Below are 22,007 nucleotides of genomic sequence, written 5' to 3' on the forward strand. Positions count from 1 at the left end.
CCCTGTGTTTATAGGCTTAGAAAAGAAAACAAAAAGGAAGTATTAATGAAATTCAGTCTTCCCTCTTACTACATTTTCTTGAACAAGCAAAATTCAGATTTTCAGGAAGGGATTTTCCTTTTCAGGAAGGGAGGAAAAAAGCTGTTGTTCTTTGGCCTATGAATTACTGCCAAAATGAGGTTGCAGCAGAAGTTGTGCCTTTCCCCATTTTAAAACTCCAGCACAATGATTGAGTCACTGGTCCCCAAAACTGACTTCCTAAGATGAGCTCATGTACGTGTGCAGAGCGCTGCTGCACTCTTCAAGGGGCTGCGATACACTTCCAGACATGTAAGGCTGCCACAGGAATGGGGTATAGATATTTCTTGTCAGTAATATTTCTGTTACTGTCTAAGGCAAAATTAGAAAATTACAGAAATTTCTGAAATATTGCACATGTTTTATCTTCCCCCTAAAAATTATTTTTTTTCCCCAGTTTTTTTGAAGTCTAAGTCAGGAACCGCAAATCATTAATGGGTCTTCTACATTTCTCCTCTCTTGTTAAAATAGCAACTACTATGCTCAAATGTTAAATTTTCTAAGGAAAAAAAAAAAGTGTAGTGCTGGCTGGAAGAGGATCCAAAGACTGTTTAATTCAAGCCCACTCATGGAAGCATGATAAGACTAGCTTAAAAGTTCAGGCAGGGTTTTTTTTCCCTTTCCTTTCTCTAAACTTGTCTCAAAGCCTTCTGAGGAAAGGTATTCTGCAACTTCCCTACAAGCCATGGGATTAGGCTAGTGATTAGCTAGCCTTGAAGCTGTGTTTTTTCCTTTGCATTTAATGAAAACAGGAATATTTTGCAACTGAAAGAGATATTACCACTCCCCCTAAGACACACAGAGTAATAGATCGCCACCTTCTTAACAACAATCTCATGGCTATAGAAAGATTTATGTTCCCCACCTCTTTGCTAGACTAAACAAATCCAGTTCTCTCAATGTTTCCTAAATCTGTCCTCATTCCTCTTATTCTCCTCCAACTTCTTTCATAAAACAGAGTGCCCAAAACCGGGTGCATTTTTCTTGCTGAGTTTCACCATCACTAAGCCCTATAAAATGGTTGCTTCCTGTATCTTGCACACAAGAGCCCTGCTACTGCAATTCTGGACCAGATCTGGCTTTTGCAATGGCATTAGGTTGTTGACTCACACTTGCTTGTGTGCTGCTAACTCCAGCTCCTCTCCTGCGGCACCGCTGCCTTCCATACGTTCTTTCCTGCTTTTACCTGGGCAGCCAACTCTCTTTTTCCCTCTGCTAGAGCTACACACTCACTGCAACACCCCCTGGGAAAGGTAAGGGAGAAGTCCAAAAGCCACTCCGCGGATGACATCTGAAACCGGAGCATGCGTTGGCTCTCAAGACAAAGGCATGATTGAGGAAGCCTCGCAAAAGGACGGGAAAATGAGAAAACAGGAGTGGTAGCTAAGGACCATACAAAGCAGAATTAGTTTAAAAAACCCTCAACTTCTAAAATAGCACCTCACTGAAGCACATCAAAACGCATGTAAAATGCCCAAACCTTCCTCCTTCCTCCACAGCGAGAATTAATACTTTAACTCATAAAATTGCAGGCAAAGTCGTCTTCTCCCTCCGGGCTGCCAGAACAGCCAAACCTTCTTCCAGGGTTTGAGGAGAGAGGAGCTGGAAGCCACCTCCAGCCCTGCCGTGCGGATCTGCACATCGGAGCCAGGATCCCTTTCGCAGCTTTTGGGCTGCAATAAGTGCTTAGATGGCTCCACGTTTCCCAAGTGTGAAGATTATCTCCACGATAACAATGATACCTGTAAAAGCCTTACAGCTTGGAGTACCTATCGGCACCTGCTCGAGCAGGCTTGTATAGGTGTTAAACTGGGCATCCTTAGTTCAGGGAACTCCTCTAAAGATACTCCTGCTGCTCCTGTAAGTATTTACCAGCATAACCACCCATTTTACTGAAGTTACTCCTGATAACACTAGTGCATGAGGGGGAGGAAGAAAATCTGGGTTGAATGGCTGTAGTCCTATACTGTTTCCCTCAATTCCATAAATGTTATTTGCCGCTCAACTCCATCCCTTCTCCCTTTACCCACCAGCCCATCAGATTGCACGAGCCCAGCCCCTGCAACCCTTCTGACCTGGGCTACGGACCTTCCCTGCTGAAGGAAAGACAAAGAAAACATGCTACGGAAAATCATCAGGATTTTCTAAGGGAGGCCTCTCACCTCCAGAACAGGTCAGCAAACAGAACTTAACACCAGGTTTTTCTGCTTTCTTGTATAGCCCTGATGAAGGGCTTTGCCTCCTACAGCAAGAAATCACAGAATCAGCACATCCTAACCTCTCGTTTGTGCTCACTGAGCTATGTGATGTGTTGCTTTGCTCCAGCTCCGAAACCTTCAAAGATTTTGTGAAACGGATGTTATATCTGCAATCCATATAAGCTCTTTTAATTAATAAAAATAAACGATTTCTACTTTTTAATGGCCAGTATATAAATAAAATTACTAATAAGACTTGTCACAATGATTTTCCACACACAGAAAAGGATTTTCTGTTTGACAGGAGTTGTATCACACTATCAAGAAACAAACTGCATATACCTGACGTTTTTATTTCACCATCTGCAGCAGGGAGGTACTCTCAAATAAATCAGCGCGATAGGTATGATGATGAATCTCTTTCCAAATTTCAGTTTTCACAGAGCCTCTGTTTCTTGCAATTAAAAAAAAAAAAATAGCCTGCTATTCAATGGAAATCAGAACTGCATTTTCATTTAAAAGGTCCATTTGTTACCCAGTTGAGGGCTTTTTTTTTTTTTTTTAGCAGTTGACAACTGCCCAGCAACAGCAGCCTATGTTTGCAGTCACTATTTTAGGCTACATCACATGTCAATTACATAACCTTGTTTTACTGCTCTTGAACTGGTTCGAACAACCTGGGAAACAGATTAGGGCAGTCCCTCCCAGCCGGCCATCCGCATGCAACGGCAGGACCCGTCCCCCCGCCGCAGCTCCAAAGGCTGCAGCCATGCCGAGTCCCTCTCTCCATAACTAGTTACTTATTGCTAGACCCACCTGAGACATTTGATAATTAACTTCCTCGGCTCTGTTTAAACCAGTCCAGTCTGACCACGGTAAACTAATAAACTTGATTCCTCACGCTGAGATTTATGTACAATGCAGAATAAGCTTATAAATGCCACAGACAAGGTACAGAACTTAGATATGAATATTGCTTCTTCATTTTATATAGCGAATGCTCGGGGGTTGTATTTTAGATATCAAATCTCAGGGTTTCCCAAAATTCAGTCTGACTTCAGGCTCTATCTCCCTTATTACTCCACAGCTTTCCTCATCTGACCGTATCACTCCCAGACACGACGCTTTTCAGCTGCATCTGCCAATCGTTCACGACAACAATATCGATCTATTATTAACATTATTACACAGTGTGCTTATAACATAGGTAGAGTCTAAATCTTTCTCTGAAGCAAGAATTTAGAGCTTTCCCTCCTTTATGATAAATTAGAGACTTAATTAACATTTGTTTTGATTTTGGCAAAATATTCACCACATCTGGGGTATTTCCTGCTTGCTTCTCATTCTCAATCACCTTCTGCTACTTCTAGATCCCAAGACATCTTTCAGTTTCCTTACCCTTATATATTACTGGATTAATTTATCTGCCATTTTTATGATATTTTTGTAGTCTCCTTACTTTCCACTCCCCCCTCCTTTTTCTTTCCTTCAATAAAATTTATTTTCTAACCTTCTCCTTCACCTACTTTCACCTTCAGTCTTTTACCCCTCTCCTGTTCCACAACTGTTTCTTCAGTCTTCTTATTTACCTTCTAAATGTATTATTTCCTCCATTCAGCCAGTAACTGGTGATTTCACAGGGCACATTTACACTGCAGTCAAAGGTATGGCTACAGCTCATTTCATCTACCCAAGCAAAGTATATTAAAACTACCTGGGACATGGATGAAAACATGGTCTCAACAGCATCATTTTCTGCAGGGTCTACAAAACCCAGCTAGGGCTTTTTAAAAAACACAGGCGCATCAGTTGGTGCTCAGATAGCGAGCATAGTCTATGAACTTCGGCAACACAGTATTTTTCTAAATTTTCTATGTGCTTTAAACCTTGTGTTTAACTGCTATTTAATTATAACATGTTCTAATTAAACAGTGTTGACAAAAACATTCTCAAATCCAGCATGCTGGCCTGTGATCACCCGACCTTTCTCTGCCTAATCTGAAATACGCTAGCAATTCTTACTCAGTATCCCGGAGAAAGAGCTGCAGGTTGTCCTTAGGGGGTGATTACATCATGAACAATGACTTAATGCTCTGTGCATTAACTACCACACTTGTTTCCTCCAGAAGGCCAAATTTTGAAAGCACAGGTGAACTACCAGCGCTTCCTCCAACGGCGACTACAGATAAAAGCCGATTCCCCTTTTTTCTGGAAGAGGGGCAGGGAGGGCTGTGTCCCCGGACGCTTTATACGTGAAAGTTTTCAAATTGCCGTACTGTTACGCACTCTCTACACACATCTAAGAGCACAGACTGCCAATCTTGACATGGAGACAGTCTCCTGCCCCTTCACCTTCCCAGGAAACTTGCTTTCACACTGGGTTGAGACCAGGTTAACAAAAACAATTGGTACGGTCTGGTGATCCTGGCAAAGGAGACGAGAAGTTATAAAAATGGTTCTCACTCACTATTTTAAGCAGACTGAAAGGGCACCGATGAGAGGGATCAAGGAGAGGGAGGAAATTTGGCAAGGGAGCATGGGATGTAGCCCAAAAGAGGCTACTATTTTTTGCAGGAGAAACCATCCAGCAGGGATTAAACCTGTTAACAACAGTGAGACTAGTGAGCAAGAAAATATACATAAATATCTCATATTTGAGGTACATGCGCTCATGCTCATTTTCTTCGGCCATGCTTAAAACATGCTGCAGAATTTTGAAAGCCTCTACAAGCCTCTGCCTGGTGCTCCAGCCGTCCTGTTATCCAGAGGGACTGAGCCACCAAGACCAGGTATGCCCCAAACTGGTACTGAAACCATCTCTGGGGCTCCCACTGTCATCTCCACAACCGAGGCAGTGTTCGTGCCAACCAGCCACGTAGCAGTTGGTCACGGAGGACAGCTGGAGCCTCCCGAAAACCACAGGAGCTAAGAAAGCTTTCAGTTCAGCATGTTGGAAGTCTAAACATGGCCGCATGACTGACTATGCAGTAATTCCCTTTGCATGTGCTCAAAGAAATGCCGAATGATACCAGATAGCACAGAACAGGAATAGGAGAAGTATCTGATCTTTGCAAAGCACTTCTGATTCAGTGAAATCACACAGCATTGGAAATCTGTTTAGGAGGAAAACGAAGGAAAAATATCTACAAACACCAAAATAATCCCGTTATTGAGCTAAATCATTTTGTTTCTGTGTTGAAATCAGTTTTCAGTTCAATTGCTTTTGATTTTAGATTATAATGGATACAGTACTATAAAGAGTGAGAATCAGAGCTTTAGAGGATGTTGTTTTGACAAAATCACACATCTAATATTTTACAGCATTTTCTTTCACAGCAAGTTTCCAAATTTTCATTTTTGTTTAAATTTTAACTGAAGACTAATTTTGAAGTCTCTAGATACTGTTACCTGCAGAGTAGTGCATATGATAGATTTATAAGAGATCATGTTGCATGCATGATGCCTATTTCTGCTTTCCCATGCTAAAAATCTGATAAGGCATTCTTGACATACTACAAATTTCAATGCACTTTAGTGGAAAATTTCAATGTACCAGAAATGGTCTAGAAGGACTGGAAAGTCTTTTTAAATAAGCGTCATGCAAAAATCTTAAACTGCAACTGAAATGCCCTTCCATTTTTGCCGGTAAAAGTGGTCAACTGCTCTGCTACATTTACATATGTGATATAGTATCCTGCTCTACAATCAGCTCACTGTTACAACTGGATTTTAGGAAGTACACAGTGGAAAATAAGATTTGTATGATATACCAAGTTCATTTAAGGGAATGTTTGAGAGAGTGTGTGGGGGCTGTATCCTGGAATATGGAACACTAACTGGTAACGTAAGGATTTCTAGCTGACTGTATGGCTCCTTAAGGCAAGCTCCTTCAGTGAATACTCTACTGAAAATATTCACCTCCATAAAAATTTTCATATTTGTAAGCGTATATGGGGCTGAAGCCTGTTACACTCTATCCACTATTTCAAACTGCTTAGTATGCCCCACTATCTTACTGATAACATTCAGGCATGTAGCAAACTGTCTTTGTAGTAATCATATGGAACACGCAAACTAAGAGAGAACTTCTAGTGTCATAGGACAGACTGAAAAATCAACGTATACAGCATTAATTCTGTGGTTTGCAACTCCATCTTATAGTTTGCAATTCTGGAGCGACTCCTTCAATGAAATGCATGCTATTTATGTAAGATATTACTAGAAAAATAGGCAGTTTGTCTCACAAAGTAAAACTTTTCCCAACTCTTGGTCTCAGTGAAAATGTTCCGTTAACTTTTTTTTTTTAAAGTAGCTACCCTTTGTTTTTTGCAAATATTTTGAAGTTCAAGTCTGCTATGTTCTTGCATTTAGCATGCTCAGCAGATCATAAATTTTATTCTGTGTGAATGACACATTATCTTCAAAGCATATTTTTCTCTTGCATTTTTCATGTACAGTTTACTACAGCTCAGACTGGAAATATGCTAAATTCATAATAATGAATATTATTATGAATAATAGTGACAATTTAAAATATTGTCAGCACATACGTTGACAAATCTCCTCTGGAACCCTGGTCAGTAATAACTTTCTTTTAAAGGCTGCAAGCAAGACCATCACAACAGAGCCTTTTAGCAGAATCTCTTGAGATCCCAAGCACAGAAATGTTGATGAAAGTAATATGAGATGCTCACCAAAGTGAACTTAAAAGTTTTCTGCATTTGTTTGCTGGCTTTTTAAAAAGGAGTCTGTTTTACCCTTTGAAATATGTACATGTCTGCCTATTTATTTTCTTCATTTTTCTCTCCATTTATTTATTTTAATCAGGAACCTCAGCTCTGTTATTCCAGGTAAATCTGAAAAAACAGTCAGTAGAAAGAGGATGAGGTGATAGCAGAAGATTTGACTATTATAATGAAATTTCACAGGACAACAGGGCAACCCTCCCACACCCCTGGGAACAGCTACTTCACCCTTTGCTTACTCATCCGACCTCAGGAGGCTGAGCAAAGTATCACACAGCAGCAAAACCACTGATGAATTGAGGCTTCGTCTAATTTTCCCACATTTTATTGGCGATCACCTCACAAGTGACACCCCTGTGGCCCCCTTCAGCCAGGTGTGCTGGATCTGACACCTCCGGCCATGGCACCGGCACCAGGATGACCTCTAAGTGAGAGCAAAGCTTGCCTTTCAGTGACAGCCATCACCCTGGGGCCGGACCCACACCTTCACTACCGCACCTTTTCACCAGGAATTGCAACTTGCTTTGCCACAGAAATAAATCAAGTGGTGATCTTTCATGCTGGAATCATCCTAGGTCTTGAACAACTAAAGCCATGGATGACTCAATCTGCATCTGACATTTTCAACACCTATAAAGGTACCACTGGGAGTTTAAAAAAAAAAAAAAAGTAATCTTTTAAAGCGTATGAAATTTTTCAAACACATAATTCATATGCCAGAGTGAGATCTTGAAGGGATTAGGCTTTCCCTTCATTATAAGGGAATGGACATTTAGGTAAAAACAAGTATGCCAAATTTCAGCCCAAATGATGGTGGCCACTGAAAACAAAACTGAAAAAAAGAAACAGGACAACAGGAGAAAAGTCATCTCAAGGTGTATATACAACATCACCAAGGCACAAATCAAATTATTCCATTCTACTTTCAAAGATCATTCTGCCTAATTGACGTAATTGCTGTTTCAAAATTTGTTTTGCTCAGTGAAAACTGAGGACCAATTACTACATAATTTATATCCAAAATTCACCCCTGGATTAGGGTAGCTGCTCCTTCATGGTATGTATCCTCACCCCTTGCATTCAACACATTTAAGAAAACCAAAATAAAAAACTGCTCAGTCTATTCACATTTAACTTCACAAGGGGCCTGTTTGAACACAGATTTTTTTAAAGTTCTAGTTCAATTTTCATAATTAAAATTCCGGTAGTACTAAGCAGATTGAATTAATTTTAGTTTCCTGCAAGTAGCTATTTAATACAAACTCACGTGAACTGAAATGTCATTGCTTTCAAGAAGCGTATGAACAGCACGAAAATCCTTTGGGTTAACCTTCATAAAATGCAGCAATTCTTTCATTAAAGTGACAGAAGTTAGCCATTGCCAAAGCCCAATCTCTTCAGCAACAGCTATCAGATCTAGAGCTGGTAAGAGAGGTCAGTGAAGCAAATGGATGATCAAGGGTGGTGGTCATTTAGTGTAAAGCCATCGTACAAGTTTAACCTCAGTTTCACGTGGTTGACAATGTATTTTTGTATTCCATAAATGATGGGTTTCACTACTGGCTTCAAAAACAATTGTTTTATCTTTGAAAAATGATAATGACTAAAGGCAAAATTCCACTTGTCTGAAACAAGTTTTCTAAGTAAAAGTTATAAAATTTGAATTAAGAAAAGGGAAATTTTAAAAAGATCACTTACATCAAAAACCTGACCTGCTTTCTACTTATGCCAGATTTCAATGTGATGTAGTGCACCCCAGTTTATAATTATGAGAGGACAATCCAGTCCTATGCTTTTCCTAATACATTCCAAATTTCCTAGCTCTGTTTTGCCATCTTCAGAACTAACTTTGAACCTGCCAGGCACCAGCATTAAAAGCCTCTCTGAAAACGTACACTCGTGTCTGAAAACACACATAGAAAAGATCAAAATGAAAATGAAAAGCAGACGCACTTTATGTACTAAAAGGTTTTTCCACTTTGATAAGTGGATTATAATGAAGTGTGGCACCATGTTTCATACAATTTATTAATCCAGTCCCACTTATTTACACTCTGAAGCAGCATAATGATTCCAAAGTTGGAGCACAGCCAAAACTCACATGCAGAAATAATTAAGAAGTTACGTGGAAAGACTGGACATTGTTGGGTTTCAGGGGTTTTCCAAAGAGACAGACTGATTTTTAGTTAACCAGAAGACCAAAGTTGTTGTAACACAAGACGAAGTGTGTAAGTGAACTAATTTTTGAAAGGGAGCAGGTGCTACAAAAAGGTAACTGGTGCCTGACTTGCCCTGCCATTACAGCCCCTCTAAGCCTGGAGAAAGACCTCTCTATGCTAATGCTGATGCAACTGGGGAAACACTGGTTTTTCCAGATGGCACCTATGCGCTCGTCTTGAGTTACCCATCAGCTACATGAATTGGCAAAAAATGGTAAGAGAATAAAACTCAAAATACTGTAGAAGCATGGAAGGCATGAGTTTCAGGAGGACAAAGAGAAGCTGGAAAGCAGAGTGCATAGGTCATGGTGGGGAGAGCGTATGACCAGATGATGCCTCCACAAAGCTTCTCTGGCCTCTGAAAGAGGCACACCATCGTCCCCATGGGCTTTCTTGGACTGCTTGAAGGTCCACACTTTCTCCTACAGTAGTGTTTTTGGCAAGGCAAAGCTCAAGCTAGTCCAAGGGTACAAAGCCATTTATACCTGTACAAAGCAAGCAGAAGACTCTGCAGGATAGGAGTGACAGTGCTTTACCTCCGTTTTTTTACCCAAGTTTAGATGTCTACACCAAGTAAAAGGGGAAATCAGGCTGTAAGAAATACACTATTTCTTTGTAGAAAAAAAATAGTGCTGGTCAGCAGTTCCCTCCTGAGCACAGCATACTCCTGCCTCTAGGAGCATCCTTACCCCTTGTGTTTCAAGGTAACGGTCCCTGAAGATGTTGAGCCATCTAGCAGATCAGGAATACTTACTTTAAAGGGTGAAGTACACAGATATGGAAATACTGTTGAAGATGCACTCATGCAGGAAATGTATTTTATTCATTCACTGATGCAGAATGCCCAGTTCATTTTATCCACTACATTCCTCATCCACTAACCTCTCTCTCCTTCTATTCCTCACCTGAAAAAATGGTTTATACAGTAAGCAAGAAATCCAGTTCATTGTTATTATTTGGCAAGATCTACTTGATGAGAAGACCCTATACCAACCCTACCATTAAGAACTTCTACAGCAAATTCCTGCTGAGGATAAGCCACTGCCAAATGCAGACAGTTTAACACACTGGGAAGATACCCCATGGAGTATCAGAGGGATTACTGCTTATTTTGATCTTTTCATTGGAAGAAAGGAGGAGGAGTTGTCAGCATAAGTGTGCATAGAAAAATAATACAAAAGGGTGTAGAGAAACAAGAAACAAGCAATAAAATTGCAGCTGGAAAAATGCTACTGCATGTATCAAGGGAGTAATCCCAAATAAAGAGTTAATGACAAAGCAAAATAACAAAGCAAAATTTGGAAAGCGTCAACATCGAAAGACACCTAGGAACAAGAGGATAATCTGGATGTAAGAAGCAATGCAGCAGAGGAGAACTAAGCGTCAATAACACCTCTGGCTCTTTCTGTAGGAGCATTACACAGCGGAGCAGGTTGGCATGGCAGTGCTCCCTTTATGCATTTCTTTTGCAGCCACACCTGGAATATTGCATGCAGTTCAGGCACTTCATTACTGGAAGATATAAACAAACTGGAGGAAGTCCAGAGAAGTGGAACGGAAATGATTAGAAGCCGGAGGGAGTGATTTACCAAGAAAATTTAAAGTAGCCCTCTACCCGCTTGTAACTTCTCTGGTAATTAGAGACGGGAAATGATAACAGCCTAGTTCAAGTCTCCAGTCACGTGCCTTAAGCCCTTTTGCCTTGGGCACTTAAGCATGTGCCTGGTTTTAAGAATAAAGAGTACACAAAGCTTTTAACCTGATGAAAGAATAAGATTAAGGAAGGAAAAAAAATTTAGGCTACATACCAGTGAAATCCTCCCAGGAATGAATTATGACTAACAGAGCTACCATAAAAGATGGAGATTGTACTGCTTGAAATTTCACATTTTATTGCTGATAATGGAAAGAGTTATTCACATCTAAAGTTTATTTTCCATGAGACAACAGGACTATTCAAAATAAACAGTGTTACCCATGTACACAAGTCTTTGCCACAAACATATAGCACCAAGTTGTCCTGCCCAGGTGAAGAGACCTGACTAAGCAAACATTTTTACCCCGGACTGTGTAAGCCAGGTGGAACAGTTCTGAAAAATGACAAATTATATCTCAGCAGGAAAGTAACTACATTCTCCTAGCTCCTCATGGACTAACATTGCTGAGAAATGATATTTAGGAAGGTGGCATTTTATATAATTGTTCAGCTGTCAGCAGGACTCTACTGAAAGACACTTTAAAAGTCATGTAGACACTGCCAAAGTCTGATAACCATTCACACAGGTTTTGCATGCAATCTGGGAGGGAAAAACAAAAAAAATCAAACACCAAAAAAACCCCCAACCGAAAAAAAGCAAAGCCCAGCTGCAGGCAGCCTGCAAACAAGCCTGCTGGGATGTAGCTTGCTATATAATCCCCAAACAACATTCCAGGCCAATAGCCATGTTTGGGCACGTAGGATTCTCCAGCCCCTCCACCGATAGGTGAGGCCTCCCAGAAACGTTGCCTTAAAGGTGACCATGTGCCCCCATGCCCCTCCGCCACCCCCTTCACCCATCTTGTGGTTAAAATCACTTCTTGATACTCCAAATAAGCAAAGTTCATAGTCCCACTCTGGAGAAATACCCTGGACAGATTTTTAGCTCATAAATGGGAAAGAAAAAACCTCAAACCTACAGGAGGGGGAGACCTGGAACAAGAGAGAAGTCTGCAGTGTTTACTGGAAAGTCAGCATTTATTACTAAAATTGTGTTGGATATGCATATCTGAAGAGCATGCTAGCCTAGGCTTTTGTTTATGCAAGTAATGCAGCTTTATGTTACAATTTCTGCAATATTTTTAGAATTCAACATTTACCTGCAACCTACACTTAGATTTATGAGAATGAGATAAGAATTGGCACAAAGTCAACAGGTCTCAGCTTCAGTGCATCAATGCCTTGATTTTATATTACGATTTTTTCATGGACTTTCTGCAGTACAGTTTTAAAGGTTTGGCAGAAGGTAAAATGACTGCATGGTTGATCATTGCTTTCACTACTTACAAGACAGTATCTATAAGCCTGAGAGTCCTACTCCAGGGACTTTTTTCCCCCCTTTCTTTGTACAATATATGTCAAAATGAATCTGCAAATTGGATGAAATCTGTCAAAAAGCAGATTATCATCAGTTAATCTTGTAGGACTACATATAGTTAAGGTTGCCTGACACTTTTCATTTTAAGACCTCATTTTCTATTGCTTATAACTTTACCACACATTAGCAGTTAGGGCTGAAATTTTCCATGCTGGATGTCTGCCTCAGGCTGAATTTTATTTTGCGAGTGTAAGAATGTATCAGCTAGAAGTACTAAGCTTAGTGCAAAAGTAAGTTTGTGAATAAGGGTAGGGAGAAACATGTTGGTTTTTCCCAGTGTTACATTTTTTGCAGACATATTTGAGAAGCTCAAGAGCCTTCACACTTTGAGACAGACCCTTTGAAGCATCACTGCTCTGATACCACAGATGTGCCTTTTGCCATCTCATACATTATCACTTAAAATTATAACGGATCACAGTATAAAACACTGACAATTTGCAGTTTGTACGTGATATGATTTGCAAAGGTTTTGGTGGAGGTTGGCTGCCAACCTCCAAATTTTCCTTCTGCAAAGAGCGTGGACCAGGGCAGAGGGTCTCAGCTGAGCTTGGGCTCCAGCCATCTCTTCCAAACATCAGACGATGCTTTGGCATGGGGACTCCATGCAGAAAACCCCCATCACGGTCTCGGGATGCGGCAAGGAAAGAACTAGGATGGAAGGGGAATGAGGCACAGGTTGCAAGAGCAAAGGCAACTGCCAGGAGCTTAATGAGGAGAGAGGACAGGAGTCAGGGGAGGTAGTAGACTTGAATGGAGAAAAACCGCTAAAAAAGCAAAGCTAGTGGTGGGAGGAAGGAGATGTAGGCAGTGGGATATTGGAGAAGCCGGGGAAGAGGGGAAATGGTCAGAAGAATCTGAGAGTGCGGAAGCTGATGACTAAAGGAGAAAAGGTCCAGAGGTGAGTGCTGGCCAGAAGCAGAAGGGGCAAGGGATACAGATGGGTGGTAACTGGATAAACACAAGCAGCTGAGAAGAAAATTACTTGGGGGAAGAAAGTCAAGAGAGTATCTCTCTCTACACCGTTAGGGCTGGATGCAGGAAGCCTAAGACTCAATTATCCCAGAAGATGGTGCAACCATCTCTACTTTACAGATTGGAAACTGAAGCCAAAGGAGAGTAAAGCCAAAAATATTAAAAGTGTCTACTAATGCGTTGAGCCTGACCTGTCACTCTCACAACTTGATTTTTCTGAACGTTTAGTGTTTTTGAGAGAGGCTGCTTTCCAAGGAGCCTGACAACCCCCTGGTTGGGGTACCGGTCTCCATGCAAGGCAGTGGCTGCTGGTAAGACAGCTGGAGCCAGGCACCTCTGCTTCCAGCTCTGCTGCATGCAACTCCAGCTCTGCCCACAGTCCTTCACAGTCCCTGGGACCTCATTTGCTGAGCCTGTCTCAGGTGGTGAGCTCAAAACAGGCCCAGTGCCACCTCTGCTGCTCTCTGTGGGCATGGGGAAAACAGCTGGTGGCAGCCACAGAGACTTATGGAAGCAAGAAAGACCTCAGTAAACACTGTTTGGACCCCAGGTTACTTCTACCAGATAGCTACATGGCCTGACAGTGGTCCGTCAGGTGCTGCTGTTGCAGATGAGTGCTGCACGAAGAGATGGATGTCCCACATGCATCCTGTTTCACCTGTCCCCCTTTAGCCTGCATGCTCCTGAGAAGAGCAGAAGACATTACAGCAGCTCCACAGCACCTGAAATGTTGTGCTGGTACAGGAGACCGCAAAATCTCCCTCATAACCTGGAGTTCAGCTTCAGGAGTTCAAATAAATATTTACTTTAGAAAATGTTGACAACATTGGCTTTTAATTTACATTCTTTGCTTTTTTTAAAACTTTGTAGGAAGAGGAAATGGAGCTTTCAGGTCCTAACCACTCAGCAGAGCAGCTCTGGAGGAGCAGGCTCTGCGCTCCCACACCCCCTGTGCAGTCCAGCCGCCCCCACACCTCTGGCTGGCGGGCAGGGACAAGCACACCCTAGGGCGGACGGGGGGCAGGCGAATGCTGGCTGTCCCCCCCACCAGTGCACACTGCCTGTTCAGGTACAGGGTTAACCTTCTGCTCACCGCAGCGTGGGTGCTCACTGGCCAGCGAGGCCACCCACCATGGCAGCTAGCATGATGTCCCATTGTACGTGAAGCTTGCACAAACCAAAACCAGTAGTAAAACTACAAACTTGAGAAAAAAAAAAAAACTTTGAAAGTATTCTTCAACATGAATTTGTGAACCAGTGTCATCAAAACCTGCAAGTAAGAACATGGCGCTAATAACGCCAAGTTCACAGGTTCAATCCCTGCTCACTGCAGGGGGGTTGGGCTCGATGATCTCTCAAGGTCCCTTCCAACCCAAAGCATTCTAGGATTCTAAGGCAAACTGTGGCAGTTTCTGTATCTGCATGCAGAAATTAAACGACAGCACTTGGAAGGGACATGGAGTACTGAACCGCCATAAAAGCGTTTGGGCTGGGGAAGCTCCAGTGCCACATCCACACGTTACATTACAGCTGTAACTACACACTCCTAAACCAGACTTTGCTAAATCGAACAATGTTTTCCCACACGTACGATTACATTGACTTTAATTAGGTAACTGGCTCAGTGGTTTTGATTGTTTCGATTGGGTAAACACGTGACATGGATTGATCGATAATTAAGATGAACTTTAAAGACAAGTGTTCATGTTTAAGTGGTGGAGCAGACACGTTTGTCGCTGCCTGAGGATGAAGGAGTAAAAGTACAAGTCGGAAAAGATCCTCTCTTTGCTCAGTCAGTGATTGCTGACCTCTGTTTTTCATTATTACTAGGAAGTGGTCAGTTAACCCTCATCATTAAGCAATAAAGCGTGTCAGAGAGTGCTGATTAATGCGCTGCTCACAAATACAGTCAGGCACGAGGAGAAACCCACAGTGGGCTTCTGGCAGCTTTAAATGGCCATTAGTTATAGTTGCGCAAAATGAAATTAACCCAGCTAATCAAGCACTGAGAAGCCACAGTTCTGCTGAGGGTCAGGGTTCCCAGGAAACAAAAGGTACGGTATGCTTATATACCATGGGGGAAACAAACAAACAAAAAAAATCCTGACAGGCCGATTAATTAAAATGAATACATACAATAAATTTGACCAAATGCTGAATAAACATAATACCTGCCCTGCACATATTAACCAAGAAAAAGTCCACATCTTAAAGAAAGGGAAGCAAGAGATTGACTTCAGCCATCACCAAGTTCAGGAGCAGCCTACTACAATGCACTACAGAACAGCTGTTGCACTGCTGCAGATGACCCTGCTTAGACCCCTGTCCCCAAAATCCTTTTTGAGTGCCCTCCTCTGCAGACAGGTTTGCTATTTTAACCCTTTACAGACTCAGCCACATGGCCCCCTATGCCCCTTAGGCTGAATTTTGGCAGTGCCTGGATTGTCACATGTATTCCTCACGTTCTCAAATGGGTTTTCTGCTTGTAAACCTTTCTCCTATCAGACGCAGAATGCTGAGGAAGCACGGAGAGCAAATGGAAAAAGCACAGGAGAAATACACAAGCTAACCATGCCCACGAGCATGTGCCAGCTCATTCTGTGACAAAGACTGGATGGGCCTGAGTGCCAGGAGTTTCTTCTGAACAAGTATTCTTCTTTCACTTTAAATTTAATCTTCCTTTATTAGTCTGGCAAGTCCCACTTTAAGATGTTACCTCCATGACTGGAATGGGAGAAATGTTTTTCCTGTAGCCTGCTCTGTGCCCCTTTCTGGATGCCAGAGGCCCTTCTCCCCTCTCTTTCTAAACCTTTGTTTCCAATTTCAGCTGAAATCTTAATTTGTCCCACATCTACATGGAAATAGTTTAATTCTAAGGATTTCCCTCACTTCTTCAGTTGACAATCTTCATTTTAAGTGAAGCCTCCAAGAAATTCATATACATATTGATTTCAGATTATGGATTGCATAATCCACATAATGCACATGCATATGGATTTTGGATTACCCCCACCTGCATTATATGGCAATACTTTAGATCTGTCTTGGCCTGCTGAATATAAGTAGGCACCTTTGCTTGTAGAAGCACATGTAGCATTTCCCACTTTTTTTTCTTGGTGTCTCATTGTTCTTGCACTGTGAGCTTGTTATTGAAGGCTTCAAGGACACAAAGAATGGTGACAGTAACAAGGACTCTCTCCCATTCTTAATGGAACGGTAATAGAAAATACAGCAAGTGTGAGAACGGCAATAGGAAGGGCTGAAACAGAAGTCAGAAAGATGATACTGTCCTTCAGTTCTCTATTTCTGGAACATTTTCTAACTCTGTGGAAAAGGGATTCTCAAGTAAGCAAATTTACCCAAATACTGTTCAAAAAGCCTCTGCTGTTCAACCCTGTTCTGTCTTCATCACAGAACTCTTTGAGCATGTACTAATATGTATGTTTTGCTTGTACTTTTATGTCCTTCACTTTTTCATAAGCTTTCCATGAATGATCTTTTATTATTAAACAGTTAGTGAAAGATCTCATCCTTGTCATATTTCCTCTTCCTACTTTTCAATGAATAATTAACATGGAATAACTGGTAGCTATTCTTTCTAAACTTCTTACATGGAAGTGGATTCCTTCACAAAATAGAAGTGAAACAAGAAAAGATGCAGCTCAGTGTGACCACTGTATCCAAGTGCTTGCACTGTTTTCCAACACCCTAATTTATTTTATAAAGCTGTATGCAATGCTGCTGTATTAAAATATACACATATCTACTGTACTTGACAGACTGCCTGCTGCCCTACATTCAGCACAGAGTACCTGCATGATGACACTGCAGAAGTATGAGAATGTGAAATATCACTTGTAGTTCTCAGGACTCTATAAAACACTTGAATATCTAGAATTCAACTGCCTGGCAGTATGCACCTTGCACACAAAGTCATTAACAACCGCCCTCCCCCCAAACAAATGAATGTACAACCTGATAGTTTCATTCACAAATATAGTGCTATCACTGCAGAAATACTGTCTTCCTGTTATTACTAAAAAGACTGCAAGTAAAAGACATCATTTTTAAATATGTTAGTGTCTTTTCATTCCCTTTTTTTAATTTTATGAATAGTTTAGTATGCCAGTGCACACAACCTAAGAAGTACTTATTATTATTTTTTCCCAATAGTCCATCATTATCATTCTGTTGTATCAGAGAAAATTAGCACCTATCACTTACATAATTTCAAGCAGTATTGTTAAGAGTGGAATTTGCATGCATGATATGGCGTATAGGCTAACACAAGTCCATTTGCTAAGTCCACGTGGTAAAATGGATGAATAAATAATTGAATGCTTAGCTCCAAATATATAATTATTCTTCGAAAAAAAATTAGAGCACAAGCCTGTGAAAATACATATAATAATACTCATCTACAACTAAATACCCTGGACAAAAAATGCCCTTTCAGAAATGGAATAATATAGTTAGATTCCTAAAATGTTTATAGAAAACTTGCATAAATGCCCAAGTTTTGAAAGTACAGGACTATTGCACTTCTTCCCCACAGGTGTTAGACTTACATTAAAAACGTCCCGGCATAGTGAAGAAAAGGCTTAGCAGAGTACTTGTGCAGAGCATGCAAAAGGTTTGTAAACCTTCAAATTGCAGTTTAAATTTTTCCTGTTAGAAAAAGGTACAGCTCGCTTGTTCTGATCTGTTCCCACACACCGTATCATACAGTCTCTCCCTAAGAAAGTAACATTACCTTTTTTAATATCATTTACCACCCTGCTCTGTAATAAGCATCGCTGTTCTGACGTTGCAAGAACTGCTTGCCATATGTCTACTTCCAATACACGAGTCGCATGAGTTATTTGTTACATGTAAAGAAATGAAGGAGTGGGCTTTGCAACCAGAAGTACAAAACTTCAAGTCCAGTCCATTTCTGTATTAAAGTGCAACATAAACCAATTTCCAGATGAAGTAAAATAAATAGGCAGGTACAAATGAGAAAACTATGCTCTAGTTCTTATGCTTGGTAGTAGCCTGAATGAATGCAAATATGCCATGAACAGCAAACGAGTGGAGAAAATTCCGCTATTCTGGATACGGTTTTCAGCAAGAATCAAGAAGAATTGAAGGCAAATGAGACAAGATGTAGAAGTCTGATACAACTGCACTAATGCTGATAGTAATGACACCTTTTCTGGAAAAGGTGTGAAACATTAAATTACAAGAATTCAAAATATTCTGTTTATCAGAATGGTCAGTAACACACAAATGGCAATATCTTTTATTGGCATCTTGCAAGAACAGTACCAAAAGTTTCAAAGAAACCCAATTTTCTTCTAAACCAATGTTATATTGTTTTTCTGGTTTATGGACATCACATTGTGTTTTAAAATAATGCATCTGTCTTTCTATTGCAGAGGCTATTTCCACTTTGCTATTTTTCTCACCCTGTAACTTGAAAGCCAGCCTACATTCTCAATCTCTAGAATAAATTTCTAAAACATAACCTTTTCACATTTATTTTCTGAGGCATTTATTTAGTCCTTTTGAATTTCTTCAGGTATTCTTTTCCAGAGTAATTGAGTAGTTTCAATAAGCATAAAAAGCTACTGCCTGAAACAGTAATTCCATTACAGCTTTTTGCTCTTATTACTGGTCATCTGGTATACCACTGAAGAAAATCTGTAGATGGACCTTTTTTTTAAATTATTATTTAGTAAATCAGAAAAAATAATCTGTTAGGAAGCATGGGAGTCAATCTTGAGAGGCAGAATATCATTCAAACTTGACAGAGCTTTTAAGTCTGTCTTTCCCATTTGCAACCAGATACTAACTAGCAATGTGAGTCAGCGGGAGATCTTCGTTAGGTCCAGGCAGAAGCCCGAGTTCCTCTAGCAGTTAACCAGGCTCTGAGAGGGTGATTCTTGGCTGTTTTTCTCCCGCACTCGCTTCCTTTGGTCTGAGCTACTTGCTTTTCAACAAACACATTGCAAAGCCCATCAGCATGAAAGCAAAGCGATTTGATAGAGCAAAAAATGTCAGGGACATTTTCTAGATGAGAATCAACTAATCCAAAGCAGATCCTTTTGCTTTGAAAAGCAACAGTGGAGGGAAAGTCTGGTGCAAGGAACACTTGCCCTGGGAGGAGGAGGATCAGCCCAGGGAGCATATAACAAATGGGACATCATGGGCTGCCCCTGTGAGACCACCCTTGATTATCTCTCAAAGGTCATGGCAATTGAGTGAGGCTCCCAAGGACTAGAAGGATGCAGGTGTCACTTCATCTTCAAGAAGAGTAAGAATACTCTTTTTTTTTTTTTTTTTTTTTTAATAGGGAGGATCATCAAACAGGTTGTCCTGAGGGGCTGCGGTGTCTCTACCCTCTGAGTATCCCCCTGAGATACCCAAAACCCACCTAGACACTATGCTGAGCAACCTGCTCTGAGCAGGAGGGTTGGACTAGATAATCTCCAGAGGTCTCTTGGTCTTTTCTAACCTCGGCAATTCTGTGATCATATGATAATGCTCTCTCATCTGGACAAAGTTAATCCACACAAAATCCTGCTTTTTTTCATAAACCTATGCACATTAGCACAGCCTTTGATAGTCCTGTCGTGGTTTAACCCCAGTCAGCAACTAAGCACCACGCAGCCACCCGCTCACTCCCCCTACCCCAATGGGATGGGGGAGAGAATTGGAAGAGTAAAAGTGAGGAAAAACTCCTGGGTTGAGATAAGAAGAGTTTAATAATTGGAATAAAGTAAAATAGTAGTAGTAATAATAACAATGTAATAATAATAGTAACAATAATATACAGAGCAAGTGACACACAATGCAATTGCTCACCACCCACCAACCAATACCCAGCCAGTTCCCGAGCAGCGATCGCTGCCCCCCGGCCAACTCCCCACAGCTTATATGCTGAGCATGATGTCATATAGTATGGAATAGCCCTTTGCGCAGTTTGGATCAGCTGTCCTGGCTGTGCCCCCTCCCAGTTTCTTGTGCCCCTGGCAGAGCATGGGAAGCTGAAAAGTCCTTGACTAGCATAAGCAGTACTTAGCAACAACTAAAACATCAGTGTGTTATCAACATTCTTCTCACACTAAATCCAAAACACAGCACTATGCCAGCTACTAGGAAGAAAATTAACTCTATTCCAGCCAAAACCAGGACAGTGCTAAAGGCACAAAGTGATTAAGGCATATCTTCCATATCGAAGAAATGCTGTATCCAGTATTAGATGAAGTTTTACACAAGAAAGCTTGAAACAAAACAACAGGAAGAAAAGTATAGCTTCTAAAAAGAAAGATTATACTGTGAAACACCTGCAGCATATCCGGAAAAGATGGTAAATTAACCACATCATAATAGTGTGTTTCAGTAACCTGTGCAGAAAACTTTTCCAGTGAAAAGGCTCAAACTGAAACATTAAACATGTTGGGATGTACTGAGTGAACAAAGGTAAGGAAGGATGAATTTGAGGCACCATACCATAAACTCCCTCTAATGCAAGCATCAGTATGTACTAGAGAAGCTGGATTACAGTCTTCCCGAATTCTCTTCAGTCAAACGGTTTAGGCATAGCTCCTGCTCCATTCTTAGGAAGCACCTTGTCACTACTTAGCTGCAAGGAGCTTTGCTAGGAAGCACCATCATCATCAATGTTTCCTGCACACAATCATCACCTAGGAACTTTGCTCTGGTTGCTGTCGCTGAACAGGTAAGCAGTCTCAGACTTCCCAACACCTGAAAACCTGAATTGTGATCCTCACAACAGATTAACAGAAATCCCTAACTACGTTATGTCTTACTTCTACACCGCTGGTCCCGCGTTGCCAGACCTCTAGCTTATCCTGGGGACAATGTGGATCGTGAGTTAGGATGATTCAGGACCACAGTCAACAGGACTCCTGTCCTTGGAGTCTACATTCATATGCTACCAAAAATGATGTAGAGAAATGATTATAGAGATTTAAAGAAGAAAGGGCCGGGGGTGGGGGGGGTGAGGGCAGCGAGCGGAGTAAGTAAATGTCTGGAGAACTGGACTGTCTCTCCTTTGCCATGGACTTACTTTTATAATAATATGCAAGAAAAATCACTAATTATCCTTGTTTCCTGAATATCCAACTTGAGATCCAGAGTCTGATTTGCAGTGGTTTAAGCGATCATAGCTACAAGTAAAATCAATGGAAATTGCACTTTGCACAGACTAAGTGCTATAAAATGGCAAGTTCTTCTGCCCGCTGAGGTCCTAAATAGCATAAATCATGAACCCCAAATCAGCGGGTATGTCTGAGCTTAATCTGTGTCTTAAACTCCTCAACTATCAAACAGGGGTAATAACCACTCATCTTATCTTGTATTGCAAGGATAAATTAAACAATGTTTGTGAACCACTAAGATATTATAGTGATGAGCACCACAGAAAAGCTCTGTAAGAAATGAGTAATTATGTCTTCTGAGCAACGGATGAATAGTAATCAGCAGTGAAGGCACAGGACCATACATTGAGTAATGAGAAGAATACAAGATATTGAATAGCTGCTCATTAATTGAACGTTATCCAATCTGTTCAATGAACAAGGCAGAGGTCTAATGGAAAAAGTTGTATGTGATTGTGTAATTAAGGCTGAATTAGAAATCATTACATGTGGT

At 41.0% G+C, this 22,007-nt stretch overlaps 1 protein-coding gene across 2 annotated transcripts in view; it reads right to left on the minus strand.

The window, feature by feature from the left end:
• The window catches only part of NR3C2 (nuclear receptor subfamily 3 group C member 2), a 208,602-nt gene that overhangs the window by 61,162 nt on the left and 125,433 nt on the right, over nt 1-22,007 (minus strand). The gene's annotated exons all lie outside the window — the stretch shown is intronic.

The sequence above is a fragment of the Pelecanus crispus genome, chromosome 4 (assembly GCF_030463565.1).
Source record: "Pelecanus crispus isolate bPelCri1 chromosome 4, bPelCri1.pri, whole genome shotgun sequence".
NCBI lineage: Eukaryota > Metazoa > Chordata > Aves > Pelecaniformes > Pelecanidae > Pelecanus > Pelecanus crispus.